The sequence below is a fragment of the Streptopelia decaocto genome, assembly GCF_964273445.1.
Source record: "Streptopelia decaocto genome assembly, chromosome: 6".
Taxonomy (NCBI): Eukaryota; Metazoa; Chordata; class Aves; order Columbiformes; family Columbidae; genus Streptopelia; species Streptopelia decaocto.
Window position 1 is genome coordinate 59,635,817 of NC_138660.1, and position 18,368 is coordinate 59,654,184.

An 18,368-nucleotide genomic window follows, 5' to 3' on the forward strand; every position below is an offset into this window, starting at 1 on the left:
TCTGGGGGAGTGTGCTCTTCAGTCAGAGTGCACCTCTAGCTTCCTTTAAAGATGAAGGAGATACCAAATTTGAGCTACCTTGTAGGTTTCTCCTTTTTCTTGTTTCTGATAAAACAATAGCTTTTTCTAAGTCCTATTTAACTTTAAAGCTCCTGAAATCCTGAAGAAAAAATACTATATAAAGATGATGAAAAAAGGGGAAATAATATCAAGAGAAATGTTCAGACTGCAGCTTGTTTCTTAAACACGAGTAAAAATATGAAAACCTATTTATTTAAAAAGTAAAAGGAATTTAAATTGAAATGTAGTTGCTAAAATATTCTATTTAACTACATGGAAAATAACTTTCAAAAAACTGCTGAACCAAATATACAGTTATTTTTCTGGGACAAGGACTACTCTAATCTTAGCAAGTATTTTTTATCAAACCTAGCGTATTGCTGTGCCAAAGTTTGATTTCAGTGAATCAAACATTTCTGTTCTACCTTCTGGCATGCAGAGGCTTTTTTCCCCCTATTTCAGTAAGACTGCAGTCCTAGCACAAAAATATGTAGTCTTTAGAGGCAAGTATGAATTACTACCACTGTTGTCCAGATGCAGGGAAGACAAGATACAAATTCTACTTAGTACTTTATAGATTTGTAAAAGAGAAACAGGAACACAAAAGTGAGTATTTAAAATAAATTTCTCCACCTTGATTTAGATTCAGACTTGGACACTTGTATTGAGCCAATGCTTTTCCACATGAGAAATACAAGTAGTACGGCATCACTGGGGGTGCAGTGTGCCGCTCTGCTCTTTCTGGATCTATCTGAAGCTGGCTGGTAAAAACTAAAAATGGTTTTCAGCCAATTTGGCTTTCGGTCTCAGCAGGACTGGCCTTTTAGGAAGCACTGTACAGGTGGTACAGTCCCTCAGGGGTGATCCTGTCCCAGCATGGGTCACCCATGCCCATGGACCCAGAACGACTCAGAGTGGGTCATTTTACCCAATTATAGGTGAATTTAGTACAAAACTCCAAGGCGTACTGGTGGTAGAGCTGCTGTTGTCAGCTCTGTGCCCCTACACAAGACATTATTTGTTTGTGATAAAGCTGCTGATAAAGATTAGATACCAGTTGCATGTCATGCTTCAGTCGGAATAAGAAGGTTCTTAATTAGAAAACAGATCTCCACTGGCTGTCCCTGCTGACCCTTCCAGCTATGTGTCTGCAATATTTTGTAGCTCTTAAGTTGAGCCTTATAAAAATAACATTGCTGATAAGAAAATGTATTTTTCCCTCGTGATGTCCCCCAAGGTATGTTTGAGTTTTCATTGTAACCTTTGATATTTTAAAATCTTGTTGACAAAGGAATACAAGAGAGGTGAGTACAGTAGGAGATAAACCAGGAAGGACGAACAACCAGTCAATACTTTTCAACACAAGAAGCATCTTTGCATCATGTTTTCCAAGATATTTTGATTGGTCTTGTTTAAATCAATGATATTATCTCCAGTACACTGTATAGGATAAGAGTTCATTTCAGTGCTGAGTGCTTTTGAAACTCCTTTCCCACTGATACTTAGCAGTGACCTTCGGTTTTCTCTCCCTGAGTTAATAAAGAGTTTTAGAAATGCTAGTTAAAATGAACACAAACTTAGTGAAGGGTATTTGGCCACTTCCAGTTGGAAATTGTAGAGAGAGGTAGCCAAACCACTTACCATTGTTTAAATCACTGTGGCTCTGTTAGGTTAATTTTCATTCACTTAAATTCAGTCCATGTCCTTATCTCTCTTTCCATCCAGATAAGCAAAGGAAGCAGATGGAGGCTATTTACTACCATTAGATGAATTTTAGCGATGTATGAGGCAGAGTAGACTGTAGAAGAGGAGGGCATAGCTTGCTGGGATAGATAGGTACAAGTTTGCTGCCCTTGTTTAATGTGGTGATTTGAAAGGTGTCAACACTGAGCAAACGCTGATATGGATAGAAGGAGGACAGTATTATTGTGAATGTTAAACTGGAGGTTTTATATGATTAAATATAGTTATATAATAGTAATATAATACTAATATAATAGTAGTTAAGTCCTTACACTGGTTCATGATAGGCAACTTTTTCTCCAGAGGCATTTGTAAGGCTTCAAAGCAACACTGAAAACTTGGTTTCTTTGAAGTCCAGCTGCATTTTGGCACTATCTTCAGTGTCAACAGGGTTTCCTGGAGGTTTTCCTCATGCAGAGGTGCCAGGAAACACCACAATTTCTTTCAGGTCCCCAGAGACTCACTGAAGCCAACACAAAAACCTAATAAATACATTTGTTGTTATAAGGCGTGGAATTAATTAGGTCAAGAAAAAGGTGTGTAATACCTTTTAAAGGCATTCATTTTCATGGTCTTCTCTGTGGCTTGCATCTCTGTGCTCTTCTGGAGGAGGCACTATTTGTACAGCGTTTTATGTCTTCCTGCACAATTGTCAACACTTGACAAATTATGCAGAATATTAGTAAACTTGTAGGACTTTAAAACAGAACAAGACCATTGTAACAGGATTTTTTAAGAGTCTGGTAGATTCCTTTAGTAATTTTAAGTTAGGTCTGGTGTATATATTCACTCTTTTGGTTTTGTCTGCACAGAACAGAGAGAAGGATATAGCTTTTTATAGAATCATAGAATCGTTTCGGTAGGAGATGACCTTTAAGATCATTGAGGTCAACTGTTAACAGTGCCCTGTCCACCACTAAACCATGTCCCTAAGTACCACATCTGCACGTCTTTTAAACCCCTCCAGGGATGGTGACTCCACCACTTCCCTGAGCAGCCTGTTCCAATGCCTGACAACCCGTTCAATGAAGAAATTTTTCCTAATATCCAATCTAAGCCTCCAGGGCAACTAAAATTCTCATCCTTTGCAGTCAAAGGACCTTGGCCAGAAGCACATGTAACGATCCCTGGGTCTAGAGATTCAGGGTATGGTTCCTTCTTTCCTGATTGAGGGATGAGCCATGAGCAGGTATTTAGGTGCAACACTTCAGGGGAATGTTTGAAGGCCTCCTATAAAGTTATAATTGTTTGGATCTCTTGGAAACACTAATGAGTCTTATTTCCATCATTTACTAGTTAAAGGAAATGTGTTAAGAAAACATTTTAAAAGCTATTAGTTATAAACTCAAAACAGCATATGAAGCAAATGAAACATTATGGTGTTATTGGCTTAGCATCCCTAAACTGTTTGTTTCCTACATATTTTCCACAGGCACTGTAGTTCTTTTTTAAGAAAATAGCATTTTAATTTTACATTTAGAGTTTTCTGTGTGCCTGTTTACCGTGTTTATAATTTCTAGTAATTAGTCATAATATTTTAATCTGTTAACTTTTTAGCTTTTTTCCCCCTACTACTTTATTGCGTTTCCAGGCTATGTTGTAAAATTCATAAACTTTGTAAATTAAGAACAGATTCATATGTTTTGCAGATATTTTGCAGTTGAGCTGAAGTCTTTAGGTATGACAATTCACTTAATATGAAAAGTGTTAAATACTTTATTTTACTTTAATGAGTGCCATGTTCCTCCCTCTCTCTTTTTCAGCCAAAGTAAAACAAGTACTCTATTTTCTTCATCTCAGTCTAATATAACCATTATTTCTGTACATACTAAACCGTGCAAATTATTTCACAAACAGCTCTTTAGTGCATTGTGTTTAGTTTAAAAGGAAAGAAACATGGTGGAAAAACAACGTAAGATTGACAAAGAAAGAAACATTTTGAACTTTGTCTCCAGGTTTTACAGTCAGTAGATGAATGCACTGACAACCCTGCACCCTTCCCACCCCTGTCTAAGACCTGATTGTAAATCCCAGTTTTGATAACTACTAAAATTTGTGATCCCATGTTTGTGCTCTCCACAAACTGGCAATCAATTAGGAATAGTGAAATCTTGATCTTCCAGCGAAGCCCCTGTCAGAGCTGAACTGCACTGGGAAACACAAAATCTCCTTGGTCTTCCCCTGACATCTCGCCCCATCCAATTCACTTCTTTTCCAGGAGGCTTCTACAGGGCTATAACACTTCAGTGAGCAAACCTACAAAGCAATTCTCCTGTTCATGTGAATGCTAAATGCATTTGTGCAGTGTTGAAGAAAACATATCAAGAATTTCAAAACAGCTATTGCGAGAGAGCTTTTGGAGAGCATTATATTTCATAAAAGAGTTTTTATTCTGTTTTCTCCACTGTATTTTTTTAACTGCTTGCTTGGGCCATCCAGCAGGCAGACAGCACAGGACTTGCATATCAGAAAGGCTTTGCAGGACACAGCAATATGTCCTGGGGGACAGCTGTGTATGAGAATGTGCCTTATCCTCCACAGGATATGGATGCACTTCTGGGGCCCTGGTGTTTATGATTGCAGGGATAAATTACCTATTTTTATCGCCACATTGTTTTATGAATATTTCATTTTATGCAAAACACTTGCCCTGCTGAAAGCAAAAGTACCCATTCCATATTTTTAGCTTTGGTTTCTAAAAGATAAATTCAAGTGTTTCAGGTACTTTGACACAAGAATGCTAATATATACCAGTATTTTAGGTCAGGGATTGATCTGCAAACTTATTTCTTTATATAACTTTACCTTGTCTTCAGATGTCAGAAATGTTTTCCATACTTCTCTCTTTCCCACAGCTCTGAATTTTAATGAGTAACTTCAGCAATTATTGTGGGGTTTCTACATAGTTTTTGTATAGTATAGAAGTTGGAAGATATAAGTATGAGCAGGGCTAGAAATACTTGTGTGGTGCTTTTTGGGTTTTACTTATATTTTTTATAGTTTTGCCTCTAGATCTTAATTTTTTTAAAAGCTTTTGCTTATTTGTTTCTCTGATATACTCACACCTCAAATTAAATGAATGGGTTAATGTATTAATGTAGTAAGTCATAAGAAATCAAATTGTCTTAAAACTAAGGGTTATTGTAAAATGTCATTAAAATCTGTCATGTTATGATGGCGAGTAACATCTTTTGGTAGAAAAAATGAGTATAGATTACTTTCAGTACAGACATGTAAGATAGACTAGTGCAGTGGGTACTACAAGTTCCATCTGTGGAAGAAACTCGTTGGTGCTGCATCTTCATGTCTTTTGGCCTAGTGATTTTCTGTTATATGGGATATAACATTAAAAATGGAAATTTGACTGTAATTTCCCAGTTTAAAATTTTATAGCACTTGGATTTGTGGTATTCTTATGAGAAAAGGTTTTGGAATTAACAATTTGAACCCATGATTCTCTGTCATGCTGCTCATAAATAACATAAATGTACAAGGGGAACAAAAATACAGGACATGTACTGATTTGGCCCTTAAAGGCACAAGAGGGCTTTGTTGTAGAAAAGCACTACAGAAAAATTAGAGCGTATAACCTCTCATCCACCCTTTGTGATGAAAGTCTGGAGTCTAGGTTGTCCATACACATTAAAAAAATGTGCCCACCAAAATCACTAACATGATGTAAAGAGTGTATCCTATGTTACGAAGTGCTACTTGCTGTTGGAAATTGCTGTGACATCTCTCAGAATAATATTTTCACAGTGTAGCACAACATAGTTATGTCATGCTGGTTTTCGTTTATGCACCACCAGTAATTTCAAAGCAAATATGCTCCAAAGTCGGATGAGACCTTGATGATAGAAGTGGTTCTCTGAACTCTTCCCATGTGGGCAGGTATTGATGGGAACAGGCAAACTGTTTGGGGAAGGCTCATATTTGCAGTGCAGATTCTAAGTCTGGTACAGAACAAATCCTTGCAGTCATTTGTTTAATAGTACCAAGAGCAGAACTGTTCATTCTTCCCCAAAATGACTTGTCTCTTTCCTATGGAAGTTATAACTAAAAAGCAAAAAGAGAAAAAGAGATTACAAAAATGGACAGTGCTCTGTGTTTTGGGTTTATTTGGGAAGCCGGAGGAGGATTTGGGAATGAATTTATTCCAGGCTTCATATTAGCATAAACAAAATCAGGTTCTATTTCTTTGGGATTTGAAAACTTTTCAGAGGTTGTTCTGTCAGTAGAGATTTCTTATTCATATTCTCTAAGGGAAGTGGATGAAAGATAAAAAGAGTAGACTGAGAGTAAAGAAGTTGATTTCCATTTCTGTCAAGTGCAGACATTGGGGGTCTTTTAAATTTATTTGTTTAACAGTCCCCATCTGCATAAATTACATAGGATGCCTCATATGCTCATCTTAAGTGATACACCTTTATTCTTCTTGTCTCTCTCTTTAAATTCCCTCCTTGCACTGTCAGTGTTTAAACTGTAATGTAGGCTAAATATTTAACAGAAAAGAAGGATCCAAATGATTTCCTTAAGTATGTTTCATGATTTCTGCAACTTTATCAAAGACAGTCCTATATACCTACCCATTTTGGCAACACACAAGTCCTTTTAAGCTTTCTTTTCTTGAAAGTAATCTTCTGTTGAATCCTGAATAGGATCAATAAATGTATTTTTAATGCACAGGAGGTGCTTTTTAATTTAAGCAGCAGAATCTTAAAATATTTAGCATCCTTTTCATTCTCTGGTGAAATATTCTCCTGATTCTTTGCAGTACATGTTGACCTTGGTATTATTGCAGACTGTATTTCTGTTTTGTTTCATAGCAAGAACACTTTGTAAAGAGAGAGTTGCTTATTAAACCTATCTGTTGTGGAACCATAAAACGCTAGTACAGTATTAATATGCAGCTGGTTCTACAGGCCAGATCTTTACAGGGAAGACCTTGGAGAATAGTGGAAATAACAACACTATTTTGAATTGCATCAGCTGAGAGTCTGACCCAGCCTCTTCAATGAAATTATACAGCACTTGCAAAAATCCTCTCTCTGAGGATTTCACTGAAGACTCCCAGGGTACTACACATAGGTGGGCTACTTAAGCTTTTGTTCTGCAAACCCTCATTTGTGCAAATAACCCCATTGAAGCAGAACTTTTTTATTATTAGGTTTAAGCCTGGGTTTCTGGTCACATGAATGTAGCAGCCAGGACTCTGTAGTCTTCATAGAATCATTGAATGTCCTGAGTCAGAAGGGACCCACAATGATCATCGAGTCCAACCCCTGTCCCTGCACACGACAACCCCACAGTTCACACCATGTGTCTGAGGGTGTTGTCCGGTCTCTTCCTGAACACTGTCAGTCTTGGGGCTGTGACACCTCCCTGGGGAGCCTGTTCCAGTGCTCCAGCACCATCTGGGTAAAGAACCTTTTTCTAATGTCCGACCTAAACCTCCTATCTTTAATCTGAAGAGTGAAAAATTATCACAGTATAAAGTCCATAACAGAAGCTTCTCTAATCTTTCCTCAACCCTTTCAGTAAAGATTTTATTTAGTAGGATATGATGGGGTTTACACTGTTCTGCAGCTGGTTTTTCTTTGTTAATGAGCAGAAAGTATCTGATCTCATTCATTGTTAGAGCTATATCTAAGGAACGCTGCTCTTTCTTCCGTTATTTTTCTGCCTTCTGCTAGTTCATAGGATCAGCTGTGTTTCATATATTCAGTTGATCAAAAGAAGTAGTAGTAGAGGAAGCAAAATATATTTATGGCTCTTAAATGCAGCAAGACAGTTGCTAACTGCCAAAGCTTTCCGAGGTGATTAGCAATACTTCATAGCCAGAGGGTCTGCTGGATCTCAGAAGCTGCCTCTTCCTCATGAAAACCTCTGCAGAAGTTTGAAAAAAGAAATGTTTCAGAAGTCTGTACATGCCTACTGTATCCATACAGCCTGACCTTTAAAAATTCATGTTATGCCAAAAAATTATACTTCCAAAATTGTCTCGTTAGGAGTTTCTCTGCAAAAAGCTACAATTCAGTTATTCCAAAGTATTATAATAAATGAGCTAACAAGATACTGCAGTCCTCTTGGGACTTGGCCCTAGACCTACCTCACTGAATAGCCGTTTTTCAGAGACTCCAAAGCCAGAAAGAAACATTGCATCACCTGAACTTCCTATGTAGACCAGCCAAAGGACTTCATTCTTTTCATTCTCTCCTGAAACTAGTCAGGTGCATTTTTACTAAAACATAGCTTTTACAGAGAAGCTGCAGATTTTCCTCTCTGTTTCTTTCTCTCTACCATTTTAGTTTTCTGCTACAGCTTCATGGCAGCTGTGGACTGGGTGATATTGTCATACCACTTTGTGCTTTTATGAAGCTATACTATCTGCAGCAGTCAACACATACTTTAATAAATTCCTTATTTATGCCTGGTGTAACAGGTAATATGAGCTACAATGAGATCTCCGTACAGCTGCTGTCATTCTGCAGATGTCTTTTTTCCTCAGAACTACAGTGATTTTGCATGAGTACCTAGTCTGCCCTATATAATAGTAGAGCCCTAATATAACAAGTGTCTCGTGAGAAAACACCCTTTTTATTTTTCTGGTTGTCTGCTATTCATAAAGCTTAAGCAAAGCAATCTTAAATGTCTTTCATGCTCTGGTATTGCTGTACAGGGATCTCTGTATTTTTTTTTTTTAATTGCCACAGTAAACTGTACGTGGCTGTTACTGATGATGACTATGTGTGTTGTAGCAAAAAAGGAATTACAAATGGCACAGCTAGATTTACAATGAGATGGATATTGTACTTTACTCTGGGTGGATACCAAGTTATGAGCCTGAAGGTCGGTTGATCCCAGAAAAGCATTGTGGAGTCTGAATGCCAGAATGATCTATTCCAGTCTCAGATCCCCACTGTAACACAGGTGGGGTGAGAGGGAAACAGTGCCCTGAAACAGCAATTTGGTTTCCATTAGGAGCATTTCCAGGGTGTTTTTCACTGTGTCAAGTATCCACCAGCCCCAGCATTCCTCTGTCTGACAGTGTTCTGTTGCCAGAATTGGTGAAAAAATGAAGCTCCCTTTGATTTCCCACATAATGGATATGGTGAATGTAGTCTCTTCCTTTTAGTCCGTGACACATCCAGATCAAGAAATTGTGTTGACTAAGGTGCACTGCTCTTAATCTGAATATTAAGATGCCTGACTGAAAACCTCCTCTGTCTCTTGGTTGGTAACCTGTTTTGAAAAAGTGTATTGATTAGGAGAAAATGCTGAGCTCCTTTTCAGTAGTCTTAGCTGTAACGTTAGGCACCCCTGTCTTTTCCACAAGGAGAATGGCTCCCTCGTGCCTCTTGTTCCTGGGCATGGTATGTGATGGGATTTGATAATTCTGAGTTATTTACCAGATGGAAAGGCAGACTGGCTTGCACTGGCCAACGTGGCAGACAGAGAAAGAATTCCAGCCACAGGTGAGTTTGTTTTGTACTGTGGAGATTACATTTCTTGTCCATTTAGAAAGCTGGTGCAAATGGATGAGGTAGAGAAGAAAATGCTTTTTTTTTTATAAGCATGTATAGTTGCTCTAAAGAAGCATATAGGTGTTGTGAAGATGGAGCATTGTTAAGAGTGATGTAGTTTCTACCTAATGTTTGTGTCATTCTTTCAAGAAGATGCCAGCTACATGAAAAATCACTTTGCAGTACATAGTTGGTCATATTTCTAAACTCCTCAACAAAACAATATTTTTTTCTTCAAATAATAATAATCAAGCCCTAAGCTTTTATTATATGTTTTTATGCATGTGTCTCCTGTCATAAATTCTCACTGGTAGCATGAGTTTTAACCCTGTGTAAGCGATAGCAGCATCATAGACTAGTTTAACAGATACCTACTTTCTCATATGGGTATATTTTTTATGGGTATATTTTATGAAGTATTTATTATGGTGGGCACCTGAGGTGGTGTATAGCCTTTCTACATCAAGTTTTTAATAAACAGATAGTGTCCTATTTAGAAAATGTCTTTTATGAGTAGTCTGGCAAACACTTAGATATATGAGTGGGTCATAAAAACAGGTGAAACTACTGGTCTGAGGAATATTTTGACTTTTCTCAGGAAGGGTACAGTTCATGCATTCCTCAATTAAATCTTTGCCCTATATGCACATCAAAAACTTCCCCCTTACACTTTTCATTAGCTTTCTCTTATTTTCATTTTTACTTTCCCTGTCTTATTGTTGATGAAAAACAACATATTCCTTAATCACAAATGAAGGAAGAAAGTGAATATGCTGTCTGATTTCTAAGGTTTACTTCACAACACCTTGCACTGAGTGTTGCCATTTAGCATACCCTAATTTAGCATCATCATTCTAAGGGAACCTGACCTGCCAAAATTTCAGAAACCTTTTCCAGGCTACACCGAGTTCATAGGATCACTTCCCTACTGGACTCTTCTTTAGTAGCCATTATTTTCAAATATTTTCTTTCTTAGCAAATGCAAATGACCTCTGAGTTTAGGCAATGAGTCGATACCCATAAGTGCCTTAGATTATGTATCTGCTTATATGTTTTCCTGGCTCACACTTCAGTTCCTTAGAGTTGTTAGAGAAAGCATATGAGAGGGATAAAAGAATCAATCTCAAATTGAAAGGGGTTATTCAGTCTCTTCTCCAAAGAAAAAACTCCTGAGATCATGCCTATTTGTCTTTCCAGAGCACCTGGGTTTGCCTCAAAGTGCTCTGGTAATCGTTAGATTAATAACAGTGCTCCTGGTCTTCAAGGTATTTTCATGGATAAATGCAGGCAGGATCAAAGTTTTGTGAGCAACCTTCAAACAAGAAAATAAATCTCAAAAAAAAGATTCAAGACGTTGCTTTTTTTTCTTTCAGCAACACATGCAGTTTAGTAGAGGCAGAATGAAGGCAATTCTATTGTCTGTTGCTTTATTCCCTGCCACATCATTAAAACTATTTCTTGAAAATAACATTTTTCTTTTTCCATACAAGAAACCTTCTCTGGGCTTGGCTTAGTCATGTCTGCCACGATGATTTTTTTATTTCTTTTTAAACTGTACAAGATATTTTAAAGCAATCTAATCCTGCATTAGGTGTTGCTGAGCAAATGCTCCATTATTCAATTTAAATGCCTTTGCCTCCAAGTGTAATTAAATTTGCCTTTAAAGTCCAGTTATCTAACTTAAAGGCAATTTGACAAAGCCTTGGACCTTCAGAATGTCTTTTCTCTCTTTGCAGGCTCTCTCCATAGGCATATTCTAAAGATATTTTTTGTATATGTTTTCAGCAAGCATATGGTACAGAGCCACAAAATGTACACACACCAGTTTTCTTCTCGAGTGTCTTTTAAAGGTTTTCACATACTAATGAACTGAGCTTCTGAGGTAACGAAGAATTATCCTTGTATTCCACAAGAGCTCTTAGCCTACCCTCTCAGCATTTATCTCTGGTGTTGTTTAATATTTATGCCAAAGCCTTGTGTAGGTTGATTGCATTTGAGTTTGACTCACAGCTTCAGCAGATTTAGTCCTGATACAGACCAATGGGAACAATACTGGAACCAAAACACAAGGCTTCACATAGATTTGCTTTTAAAATGGAAGTTAATAGTGCAGGTGTACACATGCGCGCAGAGGCTGTGCCCATATCGTGCACATATGTACCTGCTTTGAGCATCCTTGTGTACACACACACCATTTCAGACTGGATACACCTGTGTGCGTATGCCACACTTGCAGGCCTTGGCATAGTGTAAAATCTTGAAGGTGACTGGTTTAATACATTTTAAAAATTATTTGCATACAACATTAAAAAGAACCCCAAACTTAGCAACAAGGTGATGAAGCCATTGTGCCCTGTGTTTCTTGCTCTATTAGTCTAAAAGAGTTCCAGACTTGGATTCAAAAGGTCACTGTGTGATGGATATATGTGTGTGCTTCTCCTATAGATGAATAAATGTAAATCTCCATCCACTAAAGAAAGCCCCACGTTGAAAGAAGGCAGAACTAAGAATCAGTACTAGAGCATTTAAAAGTTGTTTTGTTTTGTTAAATGATTGATTTTGTTGTTGCTTTCACACCAGGCAGTGCCAGCAGATGTCGGAGCCAGCCTCAGTGGTGTCCATTGTGCTTGAACTGCACAGATGAAATTGCTTTCCTTTACAAAAGAAACTCACTGTCAAGTCACTATTATGTTAAACAATGGATGTAGGTGAAGCTTTTGAGCCACCACTTTAAATTCTGACTTGATGCCAAGAATACTGTCAAGTATTTGAAAGAAACACTCCAAAAATAAGAATCATCACCTTAAACACACATTGAGTATCTTTCTTTTCGGGCAGTGTTCCTAGGAATTGGAGCAGGAATCTTCCTTTTCTTCAATTGACCATGAAAACATCTTCCAGAAATGTGAATGTGCTTTCCTCCAATGTGCAGTGGGAAAGGTGCCCTTCAGCCTGTGCTGCAAGTGAAATCGGTTCCACTTCAAAGTCTTGTGTCAGTGTCCAGCCTTCAGATCTCAAATCCAAGCCTGAATTTCATGAATGCTCTCTAAATTGGGGACAAAGTTTCAGGCTTGAATAATAATATATTGTGAACATGGATTATATATTACTTATCTTGCAGATCCAAAAATATGATTAAATATTTGGATATAGTCCTGATTACAGAGGGTTTAAAATCTGAATAGCCTGCTTAAAAAATCATAACAAGAATAGTTAATCTTCTGTTGTTTTGACATCTATTAAAGCTTAAATTTATTAATATGATTTCAGCTACCGCTCACTGCTGCAAAGCAAACAAACATCTGAGCAAAACCAAAATCTTCTCTATCCCTACAATACCATCAATTATTTCTTATTTATGTTTCTGTCAGGTGCCTCCTCTCAGTCTGAGACTTATCTGATCAGCACTGCAAAAATGTGCATTTATTGCTGTCCTTATCCTAATCTATCCACTTCCCAAATCCTTGCCTACCAGAGATATCTGGTTTGCTGGAGGTTATTCTTGCTGCTGAGATTTCTTCCCATGACAGATACAGCTGGATTTCCACAGCTTCATGTTTTCTCCTGAGTGTGGAAACTTTGCACTAGTTGAAATTCATAAAGTCTTTCATTTGGATCATTAAATTGATGTTGTAGTAAGCCTTTTCTCCCTATTTTTATCACAAATACTCATAAGCTGCACAGGTAATAACATTCTTGAAATCTTGTAAGGTGTTTTTTCCTTAGTTGAATAAAATGTAATATCTACAAGTGTTGAGTTTCACCTGCTTTCACTTCCCAAACTGTCAGCTGTCCCCCAGACATTCCTTTGTTCACCAGTGCTTTATGGAGATTTCTTCCCATGTTCAAAGCTAAGGACCTGCAAAGGTAGAGAGGATCACCAGCACTCCTGCCCTTAGCTGTGCGTGCATCAAAGGTCTCTGTCTTCAAGGGGCCTTAGCTATTCCTTGACTGACTTGTTCTGGCAAATTCAACTATGCCATAACTTGCAGGCAGAAAAATGAGGCCAGCTCTCTGTAAACCTTTATTGATTTTGTTTGTTGTTGTTTGTCTCATTTATACTAAATAGTAACTGGTGGCCTGTCATCCGATTTCTCCAGAGCTCTGGTAGACATTCCAATAAATTCTCACCATTCTTAGTGTATTTTCTCTGACTATGGAATTATGATTCATTTGTACGTATGCATACAGTGTCAATATTTTCAGAATACTATTAAAAGATTTAGTATTAATACCTTTAAACATTTATGTGATAATAGAAATGCTTAAAATGAGTTAGAGAGTTCAGCTAATGTAAAATGTTTGGAATTCCTGGAAAGGGTGAGACCAAAGTTCTGGAAATTGGAATTAGCAAAGGGAAATGACATGCATGGAGTTGTTCGTGAGCAAAGACTCATTTTGGATGCATCCTCCTGCCTCTGAGTTTTGATTTACACACAAGGTTTTTTTTACTGTAGCTGTTGTGACTCTCCCTTGTCCCATATTCCGAACCTCTTGCCATCTAGCAGAGACATGTCAGCTGCTCACCTCCCAACTGCTGAACTGCTGCAGTTCCTGTGCTGTACTTGAAGGTGAAATGGTAATTCAGTCAGGTTTATCTTTACCAAAAAAAACCCAAGGCCTCAAAGGATGGTCTCAGATTCAACTTTAGAGAATTTGGATTTGTTAGGTATTGAAAGGGGTTTTTTAATCCTGTAAATTTGGTCTAGTGTCCAAGTGGGGAGTTCGCTTGTTCATACACTCATTTTCACAATAAATAAACTGTTGCATGGAGTGGTAATTAATGGTACAGAGCAGGGAAGTTGCCCTCAGTGGAATCAAGTCCATTGATACTTTTGCACTGTGCCGTATCTTTAACACTCCATGTTAGTCTGTTGTCATTGTAGAACAGGGAAATTATTTTAATAGCTGTCAGTATATCAAAATGAATTCTTTGAATATCAGCACTTGTCTGTCTCTAGAATTCAGAAATGTGTGTGTTTATGCTGATACATCTGCAACTGCACAATAACTTACTTGGTATGTAATAGTTTGAGGAGAGCACAACAGAAAATATTAAATATGAGAATACTACAGTGTTTCAAAAATAATGTACAGATAACTTTGGGTTTTTATTATTCAGTATCACATAGCTGTTTAAAAAACCAAATCTAACCTTAGCATTAGGTAATTTTGCCTTGTTAGTACTCGCAGCTAAATAGTTCTCTGTAAAATGACGAAAAGAATAATGAAACTTCAAGTATCATGCTGATATGTTCCCTCTTTAGAAATTCTCAGGTTACTGCTAGCATTTTAGGAAATTAAAATGCAGAAAATGGTACTTCCCTTCATGTGCTATTTCTAGTTTGTTCCTTTATTAGAGAGTTACTTTCTGACAGATTTATTTGGATGAGAAGCAGTAAATATCTGTCTGGTGTTTGAAACACCATAGACTAACAGAACTATGTTTCCTTGCAAAGGGGTCAATTTTAATGATCCTCTTTGACCTTTTCCATGTTTTCCCAAAACTGCCATGATCACAAGCAGAGTAAAATCCATTAAAACACACAATTTAGGGACGTAAGGTAATAGCACATTGTGATGCTTCGCCCTGTTAAATCACTGCTGCAGTAGTAGGAGTAGCAAATGTCAGTTTGTGAGTTTCCCTCAATCCCTCAGGGTGAAGTGAAGGGTTTCTGCCGGGGCTGTGCCAAGTCGAGTTGCAAAATAAAAAAGATAAAGCAGGAGGTGGAATAGTCCTTCAGTACTAGCTCAGCTCTCCCACTGCAAGTGTTGCTCAGCTCTGACTGCTGGTTTAGGTATTGCAGCTTCTGAGTGTAACAGGACATGTATGCTTTACTCAGAAAGCACTTAACATCAAAGAGAAGGGGGACTTGGTTTGCTTATTCTCATCTGGGAATGAAGTGTAAATTGAGATTCTGACAGCATAGATTTGTACCAGTGTCCAAGTTCCCTTTCACTGAAGCCGTGCATATTAAAAAAGCCCCTGTCTCTTTCTCCCCAAAATTTAATGTGAGGCTTCTGTTTTAGTGTAGGGAGAATTTACCGCTCTTTTTTACCATCTTTTTTCACATATCCCAAAGTCAACCTGACAACATAATATTGGAATATTTTTAGGCAAATATCTAGTGTTAGCTATTTACTGGTTGCAGATTCATTTTGGCAAATATTACTTGTTGCATATATTCCTAACACAGCCAGCACATCTCCCACTATGCCAGTACCTATACAATTGTATGCTGATGATAACTCAACATGATGGCTTACATGTGGTAGGGCACTGATTATTCTAGAAAATCCAGCAAAGGGACAGGGCAAATCTGCAGGACTTAAACGCAATATGAATTATTGAAGTGTGCAGCTGAAGGTTTATCACACAAAGTCTTCTACTTTAATTTAGCAAAGCCAGTACTAGACCTTTTTCCAAATATAGTAATGCAGCTGGGAGACATTGGAATGACAAGGGCTGGGTAGGGGAGAGCAGGGGAAAGGAATTAATCTCATAAGAAGTTTCTGGCTTTCAAAATATATTTTAGGTTGTTTGGGTTTTTGTTTTGTTTGTTTGTGTTTTGGTTTTGTTTTGCCTTTTTTTTTTCCTTTTTTTTTTTTTTGGGGGGGGTGGGGGGAGTTGAGGGGGAAGACCTTTGGGGAGCTGCACCCCAAAATAGAGAAAGCTGAGCCTCAAAGAGTAATTCTGAGGTGAGGGTAAGTGTTTCAATCACAAGCTGCTGAACTGGTGTGAGACTTGAACCGAGTTGTTCCTTGCCAACAAGGGAAAATATTTCTAACATTGAAAACAGATGAGGGAATCTGGGCATCTGCATTCTCTTCCTAACTTTGTTACAGACTTGCATACAAAGAATGTTTGTAAAAATGTTAGTTAAGCTCTTTTTCTGATTATCTGATTTGTTACGCCTGGTCTTCAGTTGCCTTCTGTAGGACTTGAGTTCTGTGATCAAATGTGTCCAGACATCCACATATAAAAAGGTTACACTCTGTCAGAACTCAAATCTGTTTTGATGTAGTAACAACTTATTCCCAAGCAGCACTAGAGCACCAGGTTTTAGTAAGCATGTGGCTGGTGGCATTAAGCCAGTGGAAACAGCTTTGACTTTTTAGTATTCAAGCCCAGCAGGAGGAGGTGGTATTTAACACAATACAGAGACAAGCCACACTCTGTGACATAGGAGCCTGGAGATGTTGAAAATTTTACTCAAAAAGCAAGTGGACCAATACAGAGAAAGGAACTCCGCCTAGCATAATGACCATGACCCAGCAGATCCCTGAACGAAAATTTGCTGGTGGCTGGAAGTACTGTGGGGATTTACAGCGGCAGTCTTGTCATGTTCCTGTGCTTCTGCCTGAGCACCAGCTGTTTGCCATTGCCAGAAATAGATGCTGGCCTTGACAGACCTTTGGTCTGGCTTGGTGTAAATATTGTTAGATGCCAGCTGCCCTGCATTTGTGGACAAGTATTTCTTGCAAGGAGAAATGCACACCAAATATCCTTTCCACAACCAGGGCAAGAGGAACATTGTAGATCTCTTCACCTTTTTGAAGAGGCATACTGTGCATGCACAACTGCAGAGTAACCATAGAAACAGTGACACATGAAGAGATATTGAAGCCAACATTGCAAGTGGAATGAGAAGTGGCAAGAGACAAAGAAGGGCTTTCATTTATCTCAAGAACTAAGAGGTCTTTCATCCCCTCATTAGCTGCCATCTCTTGGCTCCCAGCTGAAGCTCGTGTTGCTCTTGCCAGCATGGCACCATGGCTGCTCTACAGCTTCTCCTCCCCAAGTCTCAGCTGTAGCTTATTAACCTGTTCATCCAAGGAGTCTGATGATGAGCAGCTTGGGAATGTGTTCTCAAATGCTGTCCCCAGTCTTTCCCATGTCTGTCTCCGTATCCCCTATTTCCCTGTGAGCTGTGTCCTGTCATGTAACCCAGTGTGAGAGCTGGGGGCTGCTCCCCTGCCCCATGTGACACTGACAGAGGGGTCCCAACTGTGCAGCTCATCCCACTGTATGGTGGCTCCAGGTGATTCGGGCTCAGAAGGGACCATATGTATTGTTTTTACCAAGTTTATACCCAAATCAGGAGGCAACTTGGTGAGTCTCTACACGTTCTTCATATCATAGATCTTTCTTCTTCTCATATACTCTTCCTGTCAAGTCCAACTGATATTTCCAAGCATATTTTACATGAATCCAGGAGGAACATCTCCCTGGAGCACCATAAGGAGGAGTACCGATACTGAAATCAAAGCACTTTTGGACAGCCTGAGCTGCCCCAAGGCCAACCTTGCTGGAGGGAGGCCCATCTCATAGTCTCTCACCTTTTCAAAGTGAAATTCTGTAAACCAGAGAAGCATGAGGGGACTGGCCGGAGGTAAGAACCCGAGACATGGGAGCACGGGGAATTGCTCACGTCTTGAAGGATAAGTATTTTATGGGACTGCAGAGACGTGTAAAGAAACAGGGTATCAGGACTTAATCTTGCAATAATACAGGTGGCCTCGGGGACAGCAGGACTTATGTCACTTGGCCTCATGAACATGAAGGAGAAGACTAAAGTAAACCTTGTGTGTGTGTGTGTGTGTAGGATGGCACTGAGTATTTTTGCCAGTTCCTTTTTTTCTTCCCATTACTCTCCATTGATGCTTAATGCCCTTTATTTAATTATCTAAAAAACATAGTTGTTATCTGGTGAAATCATGTGCTGCCAGCTCCATTTATTCAGACAGCTCACAGTAATTGCCAGCTGATTCTGTAGCGGTTGGTAACTTGTCTATCTCGAAGGAGGGTAGTTCTGCCTGAGCCATAGTGTCTGTCTTTTTGAGGAGATCTTGTTTATCATCATATGACTTTCTCATTCTGGTTTGATTGGGTGCTGCTGTGCTCAGGTGGATACCTGGCCAAGATAAAATGCAGAACTGAATTCTGTCCAAATCTGTCGACAGTGAAGAGTTTCTATTTCTGATGCATTTGTTAGTGGCACTGACTGGTCAGAACTTGCCTTGAGAGACGTGATACAAACA